Source organism: Arachis hypogaea, chromosome 3 (assembly GCF_003086295.3).
Source record: "Arachis hypogaea cultivar Tifrunner chromosome 3, arahy.Tifrunner.gnm2.J5K5, whole genome shotgun sequence".
NCBI lineage: Eukaryota > Viridiplantae > Streptophyta > Magnoliopsida > Fabales > Fabaceae > Arachis > Arachis hypogaea.
In genome coordinates this window covers 107235688-107254209 of record NC_092038.1, presented here as the reverse complement: position 1 = coordinate 107254209, position 18522 = coordinate 107235688, and the positions used below count along the sequence as shown (strand labels likewise).

Genomic DNA, 18522 nt, shown 5'->3' with positions numbered 1-18522 from the left:
CCCTTACTCGCGTAAGGTTTATTATTTGGACGACCCAGTACACTTGCTGGTTAGTTGTGCGAAGTTGTAGTGATCACAATTTCGTCCACCAAGTTTTTGGCGCCGTTGCCGGGGATTGTTCGAGTATGGACAACTGACGGTTCATCTTGTTGCTTAGATTAGGTATTTTTCTTCAGAGTTCTTAAGAATGAATTCTAGAGTTTCATGATGATCTGTTGAAGTCTGGCTGGCTGTGAAGCCATGTCTAATTTCATTGGACCGAGGTTTCAACTTATCATCACAAGAGCTTGTTGATTTCTATCAATCTTGCTGTTGGAGCAGTGATCTGCTAAGGCTTGGCTGGCCGTTGGCCATGTCTAGTGTTTTGGACCGGAGCTTTCTTTGAAAGCTTGGCTGGCTATGAAGCCATGTCTAATTCCTGGACCAGAGTTTTAGACTAACATTGCATGATTCCTGGAATTCTCATTAAGAATTTTGATATCTTTGTTTTCTTTTTCCACTTAATTTTCAAAAAAAATCCAAAAATATTTCTTGTTTGAGTCTAGAGTCTCATGTTAAGTTTGGTGTCTATTGCATGTTTCTGTTCTTTTTGCATTCATGCATGTGTCTTCATTAATCTTCAAGTTGTTCTTGATGATTTCATTACTCTGATCTTTAAATTCTCTTGACTTGAGTGTTAGTGTTTCTCATATGCATTCTCATTTTGTTAGTGTCAGTAGTATACAAACTGCTAAGTTTGGTGTCTTGCATGCATTGTTATTTGATTTTAGTTGCATTTTGATTTTTCCTCATTATTAAAAATCCAAAAATATTTTTAATTTGTGTCTTTTCAAGTCAATAATACAGAGAATTGAAGATTCAGAACATACAGTAGAGGAATTATACAGAAAAAGCTGGGCGTTCAAAATGCCCAGTGAAGAAGGCAAACTGGCATTTAAACGCCAGCCAGGGTGCCTGGCTGGGCGTTTAACGCCCAAAAGGGTAGTGGTTTGGGCGTTAAACGCCAGAATGTGCACCATTTTGGGCGTTTAACGCCAGGATGGCACAAGAGGGAAGATTTTGTTTTCAAATCAAATTTTTTTTTAGTTTTCAAAATCTTTTCAAAATCAAATCTTTTTCAAATCAAATCTTTTCAATCAAATCTTTTTCAAAATCAATTTCTTTCTATTTTCAAAAATACTTGCTATCAACTAATGATCTGATTCAACATTTCAAGTATGTTGCCTTTTCTGTTGAGAAAGGTTTAATGTTTGAATCATATCTTTTCTTGTTAGCCAAGTTATTAATTTTCAAAATCAAATCTTTTTAAAAATGTTTTTCAAATCATATCTTCTCAATCACATCTTTTCGAAAATCAATCAAAGTTTTTCAAAATGTTTTCAAAATCTTTTACTTAATTTTCGAAAATTTCTTCCCCTCTTCTCACATCCTTCTATTTATGGAATAACACTATTCCTTAATGCACAATTCGAACTCCATCTTCTTTGATAAGTTCAAATTTTCTACTTCTGCCTTCTATTTTTCTTTTCCTCTGACACCTCAAGGAATCTCTATACTGTGACATAGAGGATTCCATATTTTCTTGTTCTCTTCTCTTTCATATGAGCAGGAGCAAAGACAAGAGCATTCTTGTTGAGGCTGATCCTGAACCTGAAAGGACCTTGAAGCGAAAGCTAAGAGAAGCTAAGGCACAACTCTCTGTAGAGGACCTAACAGAAATCTTCAAAGAAAAAGAACCCATGGCAGCCGAAAACAACAACAATGCCAACAATGCAAGGAAGGTGCTGGGTGACTTTACTGCACCTACTCCCGACTTCTATGGGAGAAGCATCTCTATCCCTGCCATTGGAGCAAACAATTTTGAGCTTAAGCCTCAATTGGTTTCTCTAATGCAACAGAATTGCAAGTTCCACGGACTTCCATTGGAAGATCCTCATCAGTTCTTAGCTGAGTTCTTGCAAATCTGTGACACTGTCAAGACTAATGGGGTTGACCCTGAGGTCTACAGACTTATGCTATTCCCTTTTGTTGTAAGAGACAGAGCTAGAATATGGTTGGACTCACAACCTAAAGAAAGCCTGAACTCTTGGGAAAAGCTAGTCAATGCCTTCTTGGCAAAGTTCTTTCCACCTCAAAAATTGAGTAAGCTTAGAGTGGAAGTCCAAACATTCAGACAGAAGGAAGGAGAATCCCTCTATGAAGCTTGGGAAAGATACAAACAATTAATTAGAAAGTGTCCCTCTGATATGCTTTCTGAATGGAGCATCATAAGTATTTTCTATGATGGTCTCTCTGAACTATCCAAGATGTCATTGGATAGCTCTGCTGGAGGATCTCTTCATCTGAAGAAGACGCCTACAGAAGCTCAAGAACTAATTGAAATGGTTGCAAATAACCAATTCATGTACACTTCTGAAAGGAATCCTGTGAACACTGGGACTAATCAGAAGAAAGGAGTTCTTGAGATTGATACTTTGAATGCCATATTGGCTCAGAACAAAATATTGACTCAACAGTCAATATGATTTCTCAAAGTCTGTCTAGAATGCAAAATGCACCAAGCAGTACTAAGGAAGCTTCATCTGAAGAAGAAGCTTATGATCCTGAGAACCCTTCAATGGAAGAGGTGAATTACATGGGAGAACCCTATGGAAACACCTATAATCCTTCATGGAGAAATCATCCAAATCTCTCATGGAAGGATCAACAGAGACCTCAACAAGGTTTCAACAATAATAATGGTGGAAGAAACAGGTTTAGCAATGGTAAGCCTTTTCCATCATCTTCTCAGCAACAGACAGAGAATTCTAAGCAGAACACCTCTGACTTAGCAACCATGGTCTCTGATCTAATCAAAACCACTCAAAGTTTCATGACTGAAACAAGGTCCTCCATTAGAAATTTGGAGGGACAAGTGGGTCAGTTGAGCAAGAAAATTACTGAACTCCCTCCTAGTACTCTCCCAAGCAATACAGAAGAAAATCCAAAAGGAGAGTGCAAGGCCATCAACATGGCCGAATTTGGAGAGGATGGAGAGGCAGTGAACGCCACTGAGGAAGACCTCAATGGACGTCCACTGGCCTCCAATGAGTTCCCTAATGAGGAACCATGGGAATCTGAGGCTCATAATGAGACCATGTAGATTCCATTGGACTTACTTCTGCCATTCATGAGCTCTGATGAGTATTCTTCCTCTAAAGAGGATGAATATGTCACTGAAGAGCAAGTTGCTAAATACCTTGGAGCAATCATGAAGCTAAATGACAAGTTATTTGGTAATGAGACTTGGGAGGATGAACCCCCTTTGCTCACCAAAGAATTAGATGACTTGTCTAGGCAGAAACTACCTCAAAAGAGACAAGATCCTGGAAATTTTTCAATACCTTGTACCATAGGCACCATGACCTTCAAGAAGGCCTTGTGTGACCTAGGGTCAAGTGTAAACCTCATGCCTCTCCCTGTAATGGAGAAGCTAGGGATCTTTGAGGTGCAAGCTGCAAAAATCTCACTAGAAATGGCAGACAACTCAAGGAAACAAGCTTATGGACTTGTAGAGGATGTTCTGGTAAAGTTTGAAGACCATTACATCCCTGCTGATTTCATAGTCCTAGAGACTGGGAAATGCATGGATGAATCCATCATCCTTGGCAGACCCTTCCTAGCCACAACAAAGGCTATGATTGATGTTGATAGAGGAGAATTGATCATTCAAGTAAATGAAGAATCCTTTGTGTTTGAGGCTCAAGGATATCCCTCTGTCACCATGGAGAGGAAGCATGAAGAGCTTCTCTCAAAACAGAGCCAAACAGAGCCCCCACAGTCAAACTCTAAGTTTGGTATTGGGAGGCCACAACCAACTTCTAAGTTTGGTGTTGAACCCCCACATTCAAACTCTAAGTTTGGTGTTGGGAGGTTCCAACATTGCTCTGAGAATCTGTGAGGCTCCATGGGAGCCCACTGTCAAGCTAATGACATTAAAGAAGCGCTTGTTGGGAGGCAACCCAATGTTATATTTTATCTATTTTCCTTTGTTATTTTATGTTTTATGTAGGTTGATGATCATGAGAAGTCACAAAATCAATGGAAAAAGCAAAAACAGAATGAAAAACAGAAAGAAAAACAGCACACCCTGGAGGAAGAACCTGCTGGCGTTTAAACGCCAGTAAGGCTAGCAGATGGGCGTTTAACGCCCAGTCTGGCACCATTCTGGGCGTTTAACGCCAGAAATGGGCACCAGACTGGCGTTAAACGCCAGAGAAGAGCAAGAACTTGGCGTTAAACGCCAGAAATGGGCACCAGCCCGGCGTTTAACGCCAGAATTGGCACAAAGAGCAATTTTGCTCGCCACTTGGTGCAGGGATGACTTTTCCTTGACACCTCAGGATCTGTGGACCCCACAGGATCCCCACCTACCCCACCACTGTCTCTCTTCTTCACCCATTCACCAATCACCTCAACACCTCTTCCCTAAAAACCCCTCACCTATCAAATCCCATCTTTCTCTTCACCACTCACATCCATCCTTCATAAAACCCCACCTATCTCACCATTCAAATTCAAACCACTTTCCCTCCCAAACTCACCCTCCCATAACCGAACCATAACCCTCCTCCCACCCCTATATAAACCCATCTTCACTCCTTCATTTTCACACAACCTAAACACTACTTCTCCCCCTTTGGCCGAAACACATAGCCATCTCCTTCTCCTCTATTTCTTCTTCTTCTACTCTCTTCTTTCTTCTTTTGCTCGAGGACGAGCAAACCTTTTAAGTTTGGTGTGGTAAAAGCATTGCTTTTTGTTTTTCCATAACCATTTATGGCATCCAAGGCCGGAGAAACCTCTAGAAAGAGGAAAGGGAAGGCAAGAGCTTCCACCTCCGAGTCATGGGAGATGGAGAGATTCATCTCAAGGGTGCATCAAGACCACTTCTATGAAGTTGTGGCCTTAAAGAGGGTGATCCCCGAGGTCCCTTTCAAACTCAAAAAGAGTGAATATCCGGAGATCCGACATGAGATCCGAAGAAGAGGTTGGGAAGTTCTTACCAACCCCATTCAACAAGTCGGAATCTTAATGGTTCAAGAGTTCTATGCCAATGCATGGATCACCAAGAACCATGATCAAAGTGTGAACCCGGATCCAAAGAATTGGCTTACTATGGTTCAGGAGAAATACTTGGATTTTAGTCTGGAAAATGTAAGGTTGGCATTCAACTTGCCCATGATGCAAGAAGATGAACATCCTTACACTAGAAGGGTCAACTTTGATCAAAGGTTGGACCAAGTCCTCACATGCATTTGTGAAGAGGGCGCCCAATGGAAGAGAGATTCAAGAGGAAAGCCGGTTCAATTGAGAAGGCATGACCTCAAACCCGTGGCTAGAGGATGGTTAGAGTTTATCCAACGCTCAATCATTCCCACTAGCAACCGGTCCGAAGTTACTATAGACCGGGCTATCATGATCCATAGCATCATGATTGGAGAAGAAATAGAAGTTCATGAGGTTATATCCCAAGAACTTTATAAGGTGGCGGACAAGTCCTCTACCTTGGCAAGGTTAGCCTTTCCTCATCTCATTTGTCACCTCTGTTATTCAGTTGGAGTTGACATAGAGGGAGACATCCCCATTGATGAGGACAAGGCCATTACTAAGAAGAGGATGGAGCAAACAAGAGACCCCTCTCATCATCAAATCCTTGAGATGCCTCAAGGGATGCACTTTCCTCCACAAAACTATTGGGAGCAACTAAACACCTCCCTAGGAGAATTGAGTTCCAACATGGGACAACTAAGGGTAGAGCACCAAGAACATTCCATCCTCCTCCATGAAATTAGAGAAGATCAAAGAATCATGAGAGAGGAGCAACAAAGACAAGGAAGAGACATTGAGGAGCTCAAGCACTCCATAGGATCTTCAAGAGGAAGAACAAGCCGCCATTACTAAGGTGGACCCGTTCTTTAATTTCCTTGTTCTTTATTTTCTTGTTTTTCGAAAATTTATGCTTGTGTTTATCTATGTTCGTGTCTTGTGATCATTAGTGTCTTAGTATCTATGCCTTAAAGTTATGAATGTCCTATGAATCCATCACCTTTCTTGAATGAAAAATGTTCTTAATTGAAAAAGAGAAGAATTGCATGAATTTTGAATTTTATAACAGATTAATTATTTTGATGTGGTGGCAATATTTTTGTTTTCTGAATGTATGCTTAAACAGTGCATATGTCTTTTGAATTTGTGGTTCATGAATGTTGGCTCTTGAAAGAATGATGAAAAAGGAGACATGTTACTGAGGATCTGAAAAATCATAAAAATGATTCTTGAAGCAAGAAAAAGCAGTGAATACAAAAAAATAAAATTTCGAAAAAAAAGAGAGAAAAAGAGAACGAAAAAAAGAGAGAAAAAGAAAGAAATAAAGTTGTGATCTAAGGCAAAAAGAGTGTGCTTAAGAACCCTGGACACCTCTAATTGGGGACTCTAGCAAAGCTGAGTCACAATCTGAAAAAGTTCACCCAATTATGTGTCTGTGGCATGGATGTATCCGGTGGTAATACTGGAAGACAGAGTGCTTTGGGCCACGGCCAAGACTTAATAAGTAGCTGTGTTCAAGAATCATCATACTTAACTAGGAGAATCAAATGACACTATCTGGATTCTGAGTTCCTAAAGAAGCCAATCATTCTGAATTTCAAAGGATAGAGTGAGATGCCAAAACTGTTCAGAGGCAAAAAGCTAAAAGCCCCGCTCATCTAATTAATACTGATCTTCATAGATGTTTTTGGAATTCATTGCATATTCTCTTCTTTTTATCTTATTTGATTTTCAGTTGCTTGAGGACAAGCAACAATTTAAGTTTGGTGTTGTGATGAGCGGATAATTTGTACGCTTTTTGGCATTGTTTTTAGTATGTTTTTAGTATGATCTAGTTATTTTTTAGTATATTTTTATTAGTTTTTAGTTAAAATTCACTTTTTTGGACTTTACTATGAGTTTGTGTGTTTTTCTGTGATTTCAGGTATTTTCTGGCTGAAATTAAGGGACCTGAGCAAAAATCTGATTCAGAGACTAAAAAGGACTGCAGATGCTGTTGGATTCTGACCTCCCTGCACTCAAAGTGGATTTTCTGGAGTTAAAGAAGCCCAATTGGCGCGCTCTCAACGGCGTTGGAAAGTAGACATCCTGGGCTTTCCAGAAATATATGATAGTTCATACTTTGCCCAAGATTTGTAGCCCAAACTGGCGTTCAAAGTCACCCTCAGAATTCCCAGCGTTAAACGCCGGAACTGGCACAAGAATGGGAGTTAAACGCCCAAACTGGCACCAAAGCTGGCGTTTAACTCCAAGAAGAGTCTCTACACGAAAATGCTTCAATGCTCAGCCCAAGCACACACCAAGTGGGCCCGGAAGTGGATTTTTATGTCATTTACTCATCCTAATACAAAGCACAAGCAACGCATACACGTGACAAGGAAAACTTCCAAACGACACGCACGCGTGACCCACGCGCGCGCATGACGGACGCCATGTGCAGAAAATTGCAAAAAACGTCCCCAGCAATTTTTGGACTCCTTTTCGGCCCAAATCCAAGCCCAGAAAACACATATTAGAGACTATAAAGTGGGGGAATGCATCCATTCAAGGAACAACATAGAAACAACATTCATTATTCACAATTTTAGTTTTAGATGTAGTTTTTCTAGAGAGAGAGACTCTTTCCTCTCTCTAGGTTTTAGATTTAGGATTTCTATTAGTTTTAGGCTATTTCTTCCCAATTCCAGGTTTAATGTTCCTTTAATTTAGTTTCTCTTCTACTTTTATCTATTCTATGACTTTAGTTCGTTTATTTTCCCAATTTGATTTATGAACTCCATGTTAGATTTGATTTTCTTTATTTAATGCAATTTGAGGTATTTCAGATTTATGATTGCTTTCTTTTATTTCAGATTTATGTCATTTAGAAACAAAGCTAGATTAGTAGCTAAAGGTTATAATCAAGAGGAAGGCATTGATTATGACGAAACTTATGCTCCCGTAGCTAGATTAGAAGCAATTAGGATGTTACTTGCTTTTGCATCCTCTTATAACTTCAAACTTTATCAAATGGATGTTAAGAGTGCCTTTCTTAATGGTTTCATTAAAGAAGAAGTATATGTTGAACAACCTCCCGGTTTTGAGGATTATGAAAATCCTAATCATGTTTTTAAACTCAAGAAAGCTCTTTATGGTCTTAAACAAGCTCCAAGAGCTTGGTATGAACGTTTGAGCAAGTTTTTAATAGAAAAGGGTTTTAGAAGAGGGAAGGTTGATACAACTTTATTTATCTTGATTGAAAACAAAAATATCCTTTTGGTACAAGTTTATGTCGATGACATAATATTTGGTTCAACTAACGAATCACTTTGCAAGTTTTTCTCAAACCTCATGCAAAGTGAATTTGAAATGTCCATGATGGGCGAACTCAACTTCTTCCTTGGTCTGCAAATCAAACAAGGAAAAGAAGGAACTTTCGTTAGCCAAACCAAATATTGCAAGGAATTGCTCAAAAGATTTGGAATGGACAATGCTAAGGCAATGGACACACCAATGAGCACTACTTGCTACCTTGACAAAGATGAACAAGGTAAAAGCATAGATGTAAAGAAGTATAGAGGCATGATAGGATCATTACTTTATCTAACGGCAAGTAGGCCAGATATCATGTTTAGTGTATGCATGTGTGCGAGATACCAAGCTAATCCTAAGGAATCTCACTTAAGTGCGGTAAAAAGGATTATGAAGTATCTCATAGGAACATTAAATGTTGGATTGTGGTATCCGAAAGGATCCACTTGTGATTTGATTGGTTATTCCGATTCCGATTTTGCCGGTTGCAAATTGGATAGGAAAAGCACTAGCGGCACTTGTCACTTGCTAGGAAACGCTCTTGTTTCATGGCATAGTAAGAAACAAGTAAGTGTAGCCTTGTCTACCGCCGAAGCCGAGTATGTAGCCGCCGGTAGTTGTTGCGCCCAAATTTTATGGATGAAACAACAACTTATGGACTATGGACTCATGCTTGATCACATTCCTATCAAATGTGATAATACTAGTGCAATAAATTTAACCAAGAATCCGGTTCAACATTCAAGAACCAAGCATATTGAGATTAGACATCACTTCATAAGAGACCATGTTGAAAAGGGTGATGTGGTTATTGAATTTGTCGAAACTAGTAAACAACTAGCGGACATCTTCACTAAACCTTTATGTAAAGAAAGTTTTTTTAACATCCGAAATGAACTTGGTATCTTGGATTCTAATCTAATATGATTTGTTTGAATTCATTGTATTTATATTGCTATTTTTGTATCTCTTACTAACTTAAGCATTGGAGATATCCAATTAGCCATTGTTTTGTAGGTTTATGAGTTGATGAATGAGTGATTAATCTTGAGGTAGATTGAAGAATTTGAAGATTATAAACAATGGAGGATCAACAAATTGAAGTTTATAATGGTTTAAGTGAGTATATACATGATGGAACTCAAAGGATTGAAGAAAGAACCACCAAAGGATGAAAATTTGGTGACTTTGGGCAAAATGATGCATGTTGCATCGATGCAACCAAGCTTTGCATCGATGCAAAGCACACAACGTGCTATGTGCATCGATGCAAAGCCTATTGCATCGATGCAAACACGACCAAATTGCACAAAAACACGTGAATTTGGCATTTTTGAGCCACAAAACCCCACTTTTTCATCATCTTCAACCTCACAACTCACTTTTTATTGCTTTATGTTTATTTGATTATATGAATTGTTAAACTAACTCCTAGTAAGCTAAAGATTTCTATTATGGTTTAAATACTTTGATATTTCCTTCATAATTTTGTTTAATGATTAATGCTTGTATGCTTATTTGGTGAATAACTCAAAATAGGCTTGGTACCCCTATTTTAAGTTAATGTGCATGCTTTGATATATTTCACTTCTTTAGGGGGAAATATGCATGCTTGTTATATATAAAAAGAGGAAATCAAATTCTCTTTGAAAGGGGGAATATCTCATCCTTGAGATTAATAGAGAAATTGAACTTAAAAAAATTCATTGTTTTATGCATGCTTCTATGACACATTTCAAACTCCTTCTTTTTGATAATGTCAAAAGGGGGAAGAAAAGTTTGAGGATATTTGAAGTTTTGAGGATTTGAAAAGAAGAAATAAGTTTGCGAAACAATGATTTCAAAAAGACTTCCGCTAAGCAAAAACCTTGATATCTAAAATCGTTTTCTTTGATAAATGCCCTTTAAAGATTGATATGCACATATTTAGGGGGAACTCCTGCAAAATTTTTTTTAAAGCTTTCTATAAAACAAAGTGCATTATTGTTGCTTTCAAAATCATTTATAAATGCATATCCTCAAAATTGGTTTGTCATTATCAAAAAGGGGGAAATTGTAAATCATGTTGCTTGTATGCGAAGTTTGTATTCGTAGGTTTTGATGAATGACAAACCAACAAACGACATGAAAGACAAACCAACAAACAACTTGAATGAACAAGCATGTTGAAAGATCAACCAACATTCAACGTTGAGGAATGAAGTATTGAAAGCAACACAACAACAACAAGAAACTCAAGTCCACAACATTTGAAGACAAGTATAGTGTCTTAGGACTTAGGTAACTTCTTGTTAAGAACCAATTGCTAAATCTCTCAACACACACTCACAAAATGTTTTGATTATCATATCATATGCACATCTTGCAATTCGATGCTAGCCAAATGGTTTAAAACTTGTTTTCAAAGGTACAAAAGCATAGGAATTGACTCCAACAAGTTTGAGATCAATCCTAAGTATTTTGAAGTGATTTTAAGCCATTCTTTAAGGTTTACATCGATGCACACTCATCTTGCATCGATGCAAAGCATGCAACGACTTGTTGCATCGATGCAAAGATGTTTGCATCGATGCAACCTAGCTGAAAATTCAAATTTCAGCGTCAAAGACACATTTGCATCGATGCAAAGTGTTATGCATCGATGCAAATAATTCAAAAACATAAAAAACGGCTAGTTTTGACATAAAGGCTCCATCCCATTAATTCCCCAACATTTCTAAGGTTTGGGGAATCTATAAATAGATGGATTGAAGCCTTATTTCACTGACTTGAATTTTTGAAAACTATCTTGTTCATATTCTTTCATTCTACACTTTTTTAAGGTGTTATAATACACAATTTGAGAGAGCAATATCAATTGGTTCAATAGTGCTAAACTTGTAATCATACACTCTTCTAGAGAGTACTCATTTCATCTCAACAATTCTCTGAGAATTGTTTTCTTGTACACCTTGTAAATTGGAGTGTGATCTCCAAGGTTGAGTCAAGAGTTATAAACACTATAGTCGGTGAGGATACCAAAGAGGTATACTAAGTACTCAAGGCAAATCTTAGAGAAGGTATCTCTAAGTGGAGTGGGTTAGTATACGAGTGGTGATCATATACCGTGAGGTGTTAGAAACTAAGGACTCGGATTGTAAAAGGTTTTGCGCGAGCACCTTGAAGCTTGGCAATAGTGGAACTTCTCAATTGCGATTGAGAAAGAAAGTGGACGTAGGACAAGGATTGTGCCGAACCACTCTAAATAGCGTTTGCATCTCTCCAAACTCATCTCTTCAATATTATTGTCTTTTACCTTTGAGCAAATAAATTGTGATCAAAAAGTAGCTTCGTAAGTACTTAAGGAGTAGCTTAAGTCCGATTGGTGAAAAGCTTGATCAATTTATTTGAGTTGGTGTCTATTGGAAAGTAAAAGCTCCTTATAAATGCTTAGCAATTGAGTTAAGCTCTTGGAAAAATACTAGTACAATAACACTTTTGTATATTGTCTTTAAATTTCGCAAAAAGATTCATTGTTGTTGCAATACTCAATTCACCCCCCCTCTTGAGTAATTGTGCATAGGTTCTACAGTTCAGCAAAATAAAGTTTGCCAGAGATGGCAACCTCCCCACACTTAAATAATAGCATCGTCCCTAATGCTCAATCAGGCTGGGTGTGAAGAGTCGTCACCTCCGGAGGGGTGTGCTGGTGCCGTCTGTCTGGGCTCTGGCAGTGAAAGTGTCTGAGGCTCTGCCTGTATAGGTGCCTGTGGGTCTGCTGGCTGTGTCTGCTGAGGGTCCTCATGCTGAGGCTCTGCCTGCTCAGGTCATGCCTGCTCAGCCTCTGCTCGTGTATCCACCTTCTGGTCATCTGCCTCCTCCTCAGATGGCTCGGATGGTGTGTCAGGCTCGGAGGGTATGTCAGTGTGGCCTGATCGGATCATCAACTTCAAATGCTCATAGCGCCACTTGTTGCGACGTTCAGACCGCTCATATCACCGCTGGTTGCGGCTCTCCATCTGGTCCAGGCGCTCGAATAGGTGGTGTACAAGATGGTAGATGGGTTGGGAAGCAGGGGAGGGTGCTTTGGATGTGGGTGGTGTGGCAGTTGCTGAAGGGGCAACAGAAGATGTGGCTGCATCAGCTGTGGCAGTAAGAGAGGGTGGTCTGTAGCCCAGAGCGTGGAACTTTCTACCATGTGGGATGATCTTCTTGCAGTCGGCGGCGGGTGACTTCTCATCCGCCAGCTCCCAGGGTACCTTAGCTCGGCGACCCAGCTGAGTAATCAGGTAGGGGAAGGGCAAAGTGCCTCGGACATGAACCCTGGACATGTAGCACCGGATGAATCGGGGGAGGTACAGGTCCTTGCCCTCCATCACGCACCAGATAAGAGTAATCATGGCGGCTGGTACCTCAGTCTCGTGAGTGCTCGGCATCACATAATTGCTCAGGATTTGTTGCCATAGCCGACTCTCATCATTCAGAGAATTAATTTTTAAGCCTTTGGGGGTTGTTGATGACTTACTCATAACCCGTGGGACAGTAGGATCAATAGCTATAGTGCGCTTCACTGCTTCCCAATCAAAACGCATAAACCTCATATCCTCCTCAGCCTGCTAGTAACCATCTGGTCTATCTGATTTAGGCTAGAAGTTGTGGATATCTTCAATTGCCTCTTCAGTGACTAAATCTGCTTGCCTATGAGCTATACTACATCCAGGGTTGTTTTAAAATAGTTGAAATAGAATTCCTGGACCTAGGATGCATTAACCTCAATCAAGTTCCTCTCCAGAAAGAACCAGCCTTGCTGTTTGATTTGTTCTGTGGTGTACTGCTGTAATTCAGCTGGAATTCGGAGGGTCTTTTCTAGATATAAGTTCCTTGAAGTTGAAAATACCGGATACTTCAGTTCATAGTATCGGTTTGCAAACATGACTGAGTCGGTTGTAGGCACTAGTTGATCGGCCTTTTCTTGCGGAGTAAAGGTCTTTTCCCTCCAAGAATCATCATGCAGTATATCCAAAGTGGTAGTAGATGATTCTCCTTGTTTTCTTTTGCTTGTGCTTATTTTAGCTTTTCTTTTCCCTTTAGGGTCAGACATCCTGAAAAGCAGAGGTTCCAGGATATAGTTTATTAAACTAAAGCAGAAAAATAGGAAGGCAAAAAGTGGGTCAGCAATGAAAGCGTGGATAGGGAAAAGAGGAAAGAAACTCAAAGCATGAAGTGAGTCAAGGAATTAAAATAAGAATCACAATCCAAGAACTATGATATGCAGAATGCTCGTTTATCAGGAAACAACAATTAACATGCCTTGAAATTGGTTAAAACTAGTTAGTTAAAAGCTAAGAGAGAAGTTAGAAGGTTAATGAAGTTAAGAGTTAAAAAGTGAAGTTAAAGTTAGTGGCATGGTATTGTAGTTCCTAGTTAACAAAAATATGCACAAACTTAAACAACAAGCAACTCACATTCAAGTGGATATTTCAGATTATTGATGATAAATCATATAAATAAAAGAAGAGCGGAATGAATAAAATCATCAATAATGCGATTTAACTAAGAAGGGAACCAGAAGGAGTAGGAATGCTAGCCAATTTGTCCAAGAATTGGCTTGGTTGAAACCAATTAGTGCAGAATTCAAAAGTACCAAAGCCAATTCATGAATTCGAGTTGAGTGAAACAATTTGCGAAAAAAATTGGGTAGCAATCCGGCAGTAAAAGTAACGTTCCCGGGACAAGCAAATAGTAGAATCAAAAAGTCAAAATCATATGTAGTGCAGCAGTTGGCAATTATCAAGAAGAACAAAGGAAGGCTCATGATGCAGGTAACATGAAGCAGAACAAAGTAACTGGTTAATTCCTAAATGCAACCAATATCCTTGGTATGAGTAGGGGAAGTCTGAAGTACAAAAAGTGTCAAGTGCAATTAAATTTTTCAAAAAGAAATTTTGGTAACATGCCGGCTAAAAATTAGACGTTCCCGAGTAATAAATAGCAGCAGAAATTCAGTTCATATGACATTAAAGTAGTGCATAAAAGAGTAGCAAATAGCAAGTCACATGAATTCAGAAAAAGCAAATTCAATCTGCAGCCAAAAATGTAATTTAGGTGGGAAAATGTCAAAACAGCATTAAACAGTAAGGAACAGCATACTAGTAGCATCAACAGCACAGTAAATTCAAAATTTCGAAACAGATAAAGCAAGCAACAAGAACAGCGCAATTATCTGACCTAAATCCACTAACCACATCCTAGCTACCTAACCTCCTAAAATCCACTATGAACATTCATCTCTAACTAACCTAAATTGAACAGAATTTAACTCAGCTAATTAATCTAATTTAACAGAAGTAGATTTGGAGTTTGCAGAAATAGAAGCAGTGGAACCTGGGAGGGCAGTGGCTAGAAAGTGAGACAAAGAGAGAGGAGGGGTGGTACGCGGCGCTGGTGTGGCGGAACGAAGGCGTTAGGACGTGGCACGGCGGCACTGGGAGTCCCGCGGTGGTGGGTGGAGGCAGGGGGCGAAAGAGGGATAAGAATAGAAGAAGGAGAGGGGTGAGGGCGGTGCGGCGAGGGGTGGCACGGTGGGTTGGGTCGGATTGGCGACGGGGCAGGGGCGGTAGGGGGAAGGAGGCAGAGAAGAGGAAGAGAAGGGGAAAGAGGATTGGGTGAATGGCGGCGGGGTTGGGGGTGTGTGACGGTGGTGGTGCGGCGGGCTGGGCCGACGGTGGTGGCTGGTGGCAGTGGGAGAGTGGAAAGAGAAGAGAGGGATGGAAGTGGAACGTTGGGGAGGGAGGAAAGTGACGTGAAGGGGGGTTAGGGTTTCGGGGTGTCAGGGGTTAGGGAATTCAAATCCACGCAGACGCGTGGGGTCAGCGAGAGCGTGGGTGAGGCGAAAGTGCAACGACGCGAAAGCGTCATTGACGCGAGCGCGTGGGTAAGGAGTGGGTGCCAATGACGCGTCTGCATGAGGCATGTGATCGCGTCAACCAGAATCGTGCTAAACGCACAAAACCAGCATCGTTTTGGCGCAACTTTCTGTTTCAATTGGGGGGGCAAAAAAATTTTCAAGCGACGCGTACGCGTCGCCTACACCCACGCGTGATGGGTGTAAGTGAAAATGACGCGTACGCATCATTGAGGCGCACGCGTGGCCCAGTTTATGCCTAACGCTTACCAGCCGCACGATTCCAGCCGAACTTTCTGGGCGTTGGATGGTAACGCCGATTTGGAATCGACACCCACGCGTGGCCCATGCCTACGCATGGTGAGGCGCATTTTTTTTAAGAATATGTAGAATGCAAAATGCAGATGCGGATGTGGATGTTTTGAATGAGACTAGGGAAAATAAAATAAAATAAAACTAAAAACAAACAAAAAAATAAAATTAAAATATAAAGGGAACGATCATACCATGGTGGGTTGTCTCCTACCTAGCACTTTTAGTTAAAATCCTTAAGTTGGACATTTGATGAGCTCCTTGTTATGGTGGCTTGTGTTTGAACTCATCCTGGAATCTCCACCAATGTTTGTAATTTCAATAGACTCCGAGGTCCTAAACTGGGCACGTAAAGCCTTCGAGTAAGTTAAAGCAGGTATTCAGGTTCCAGGGGTAGTGATTATCAGAATGAATCCCAGGATCCCAAACCATGCTTTTATACCCGTCTTCGCTTTGATCTGCATTGTTCCAACCGGACGGTATGCAACCTGAATTTCCACTGAGATACCCAAACTTCGGAAATCCACTCAGTCGAGCTTTATACCAATCCTTGCACCTCAAATTGAAGCGTGGAACCTTATTGAATCTTGCATACCAACTTCTATCACTAGCCATCCCCCTCTCACTATTAAATCCACAAAGAACTCTAAGCTGGCCATCTGTTTCAAGCATGCTGATGAGCGGATAATTTATACGCTTTTTGGCATTATTTTTAGGTAGTTTTTAGTAAGTTCAAGCTACTTTTAGGGATGTTTTCATTAGTTTTTATGTTAAATTCACATTTCTGGACTTTACTATGAGTTTTTGTGTTTTTCTGTGATTTCAGATAATTTCTGGCTGAAATTGAGGGACTTGAGCAAAACTCTGATAGGAGGCTGACAAAGGACTGCTGATGCTGTTGGAATCTGACCTCCCTGCACTCGAAATGGATTTTCTGGAGCTACATAACTCCAAATGGCGCGCTCTCAATAGCGTTGAAACGTAGACATCTAGAGCTTTCCAGCAATATATAATAGTCCATACTTTATTCGAGAATTGACGACGTAAACTGGCGCTGAACGCCAGTTCCATGTTGCTGTCTGGAGTAAAACGCCAGAAACACGTCACGACCCGGAGTTGAATGCCCAAAACACGTTACAACTTGGCGTTCAACTCCAAAAGAAGCCTCAGCTTGTGGATAGATCAAGCTCAGCCCAAACACACACCAAGTGGGCCCCGGAAGTGGATTTATGCATCAATTACTTACTCATGTAAACCTAGTAGCTAGTCTAGTATAAATAGGATAATTTATTATTGTATTAGACATCTTTGGTCTCAGTTTTATTTTATTCTTCATCTGAGAAGACTATTGATCACGTTTTGGAGGGCTGGCCATTCGGCCATGCCTGAACCTTTCACTTATGTATTTTCAACGGTGGAGTTTCTACACACCATAGATTAAGGGTGTGGAGCTCTGTTGTACCTCAAGCTTCAATGCAATTACTATTATTTTCTATCCAATTCGAATTATTCCTATTCTAAGATATTTGTTGCACTTCAACTTGATGAATGTGATGATCCGTGACACTCATCATCATTCTCACCTATGAACGCGCGTGATTGACAACCACTTCCGTTCTACCCTAGACCGAGCGCATATCTCTTGGATTCCTTAATCAGAATCTTTGTGGTATAAGCTAGAATTGATGGCGGCATTCATGGGAATCCAGAAGGTCTAACCTTGTCTGTGGTATTCCGAGTAGGATTCCGAAATTGAATGACTGTGACGAGCTTCAAACTCCTGAAGGCTGGGCGTTAGTGACAGACGCAAAAGAATCAAGGGATTCTACTCCAACCTGATTGAGAATCGACAGATGATTAGCCGTGCTGTGACAGAGCATTTGGACCTTTTTCACTGAGAGGATGAGATGTAGCCATTGACAACGGTGATGCCCTACATACAGCTTGCCATAGAAGGGAGTGATAAAATTGGATAAAAGCAGTAGGAAAGCAGAGATTCAGGAGGAGCACAGCATCTCCATACGCCTATCTGAAATCCCCATCATTGGATTACATGAGTAACTTTATCTTTATTTTATGTTTATTATTTATTAATTTTCGAAAATCCATAATCAGTTACTATCCGCCTGACTGAGATTTACATGATGACCATAGCTTGCTTCATACCAACAATCTCTGTGGAATCGACCCTTACTCACGTAAGGTTTATTACTTGTACGACCCAGTACACTTGCTGGTTAGTTGAACGGAGTTGTGACCACACATAGTAAAGAGCTATTATCTCGAATTAAATTTCATACAAGTACAAAGAGTACGAATCACAATTTCGTCCACCACAAGCCATATTCAAGTGGAAATGTGAAGATAAAGGCTAAGGAGTTTACCCACTTGAAGGTTGTATTGGGTGATAATGGCCTTGGGAGAGGTGTTTTCAATGGTCTTACAAGCTCCACTTCTTTGTACTCCTCTGTGAACACTTCCATTTCCTGACAAACCTCTTCAACTGTAACCACGTCTTGATCAAAGTCTTTGATTTCTTCCTCATCACTCAAGTCATAAGTTGGAGGTTGAGAAAAGTCTACCTCCACATCGTCTTCGTATTCACTTGGGGAAAGTTCTTCAAGCTCAAAGAGTTCAATTATGGATGCAAGTTCATCACTAGAAGAGTTTGATTCATGATCATCACTGCCAAGGGAATTAGCTTCTTGAACTATTCCATCCAATTCTTCATAAGATACTGCCTTGGGGGTTGTGCACTATCCTCTTTGGCATCAGTTGTAATTTTTTTGGCAGAATTCTCTGCAATTCTTGATTCCCATAGAGGTTCAGCGTCTCCTAAGTCTTCAACCAATTCTTCTTCTTCTTCTATAAATTTGGCTTCCTCTACTTGTTCCAGTAAAAAGTCATGCTCATTACTGTCTATCGGGGCTTCCAGTGTCTCCTTCATA

General features: G+C 40.2%; 1 non-coding gene across 1 annotated transcript; it reads right to left on the bottom strand.

The window, feature by feature from the left end:
* Window positions 1-2144: 2144 nt before the first annotated feature.
* On the bottom strand, window positions 2145-2252 carry LOC112793503 (small nucleolar RNA R71). The gene has a single exon (XR_003198189.1). It is a non-coding gene; the product is annotated as a small nucleolar RNA R71 (small nucleolar RNA).
* Window positions 2253-18522: the final 16270 nt, after the last annotated feature.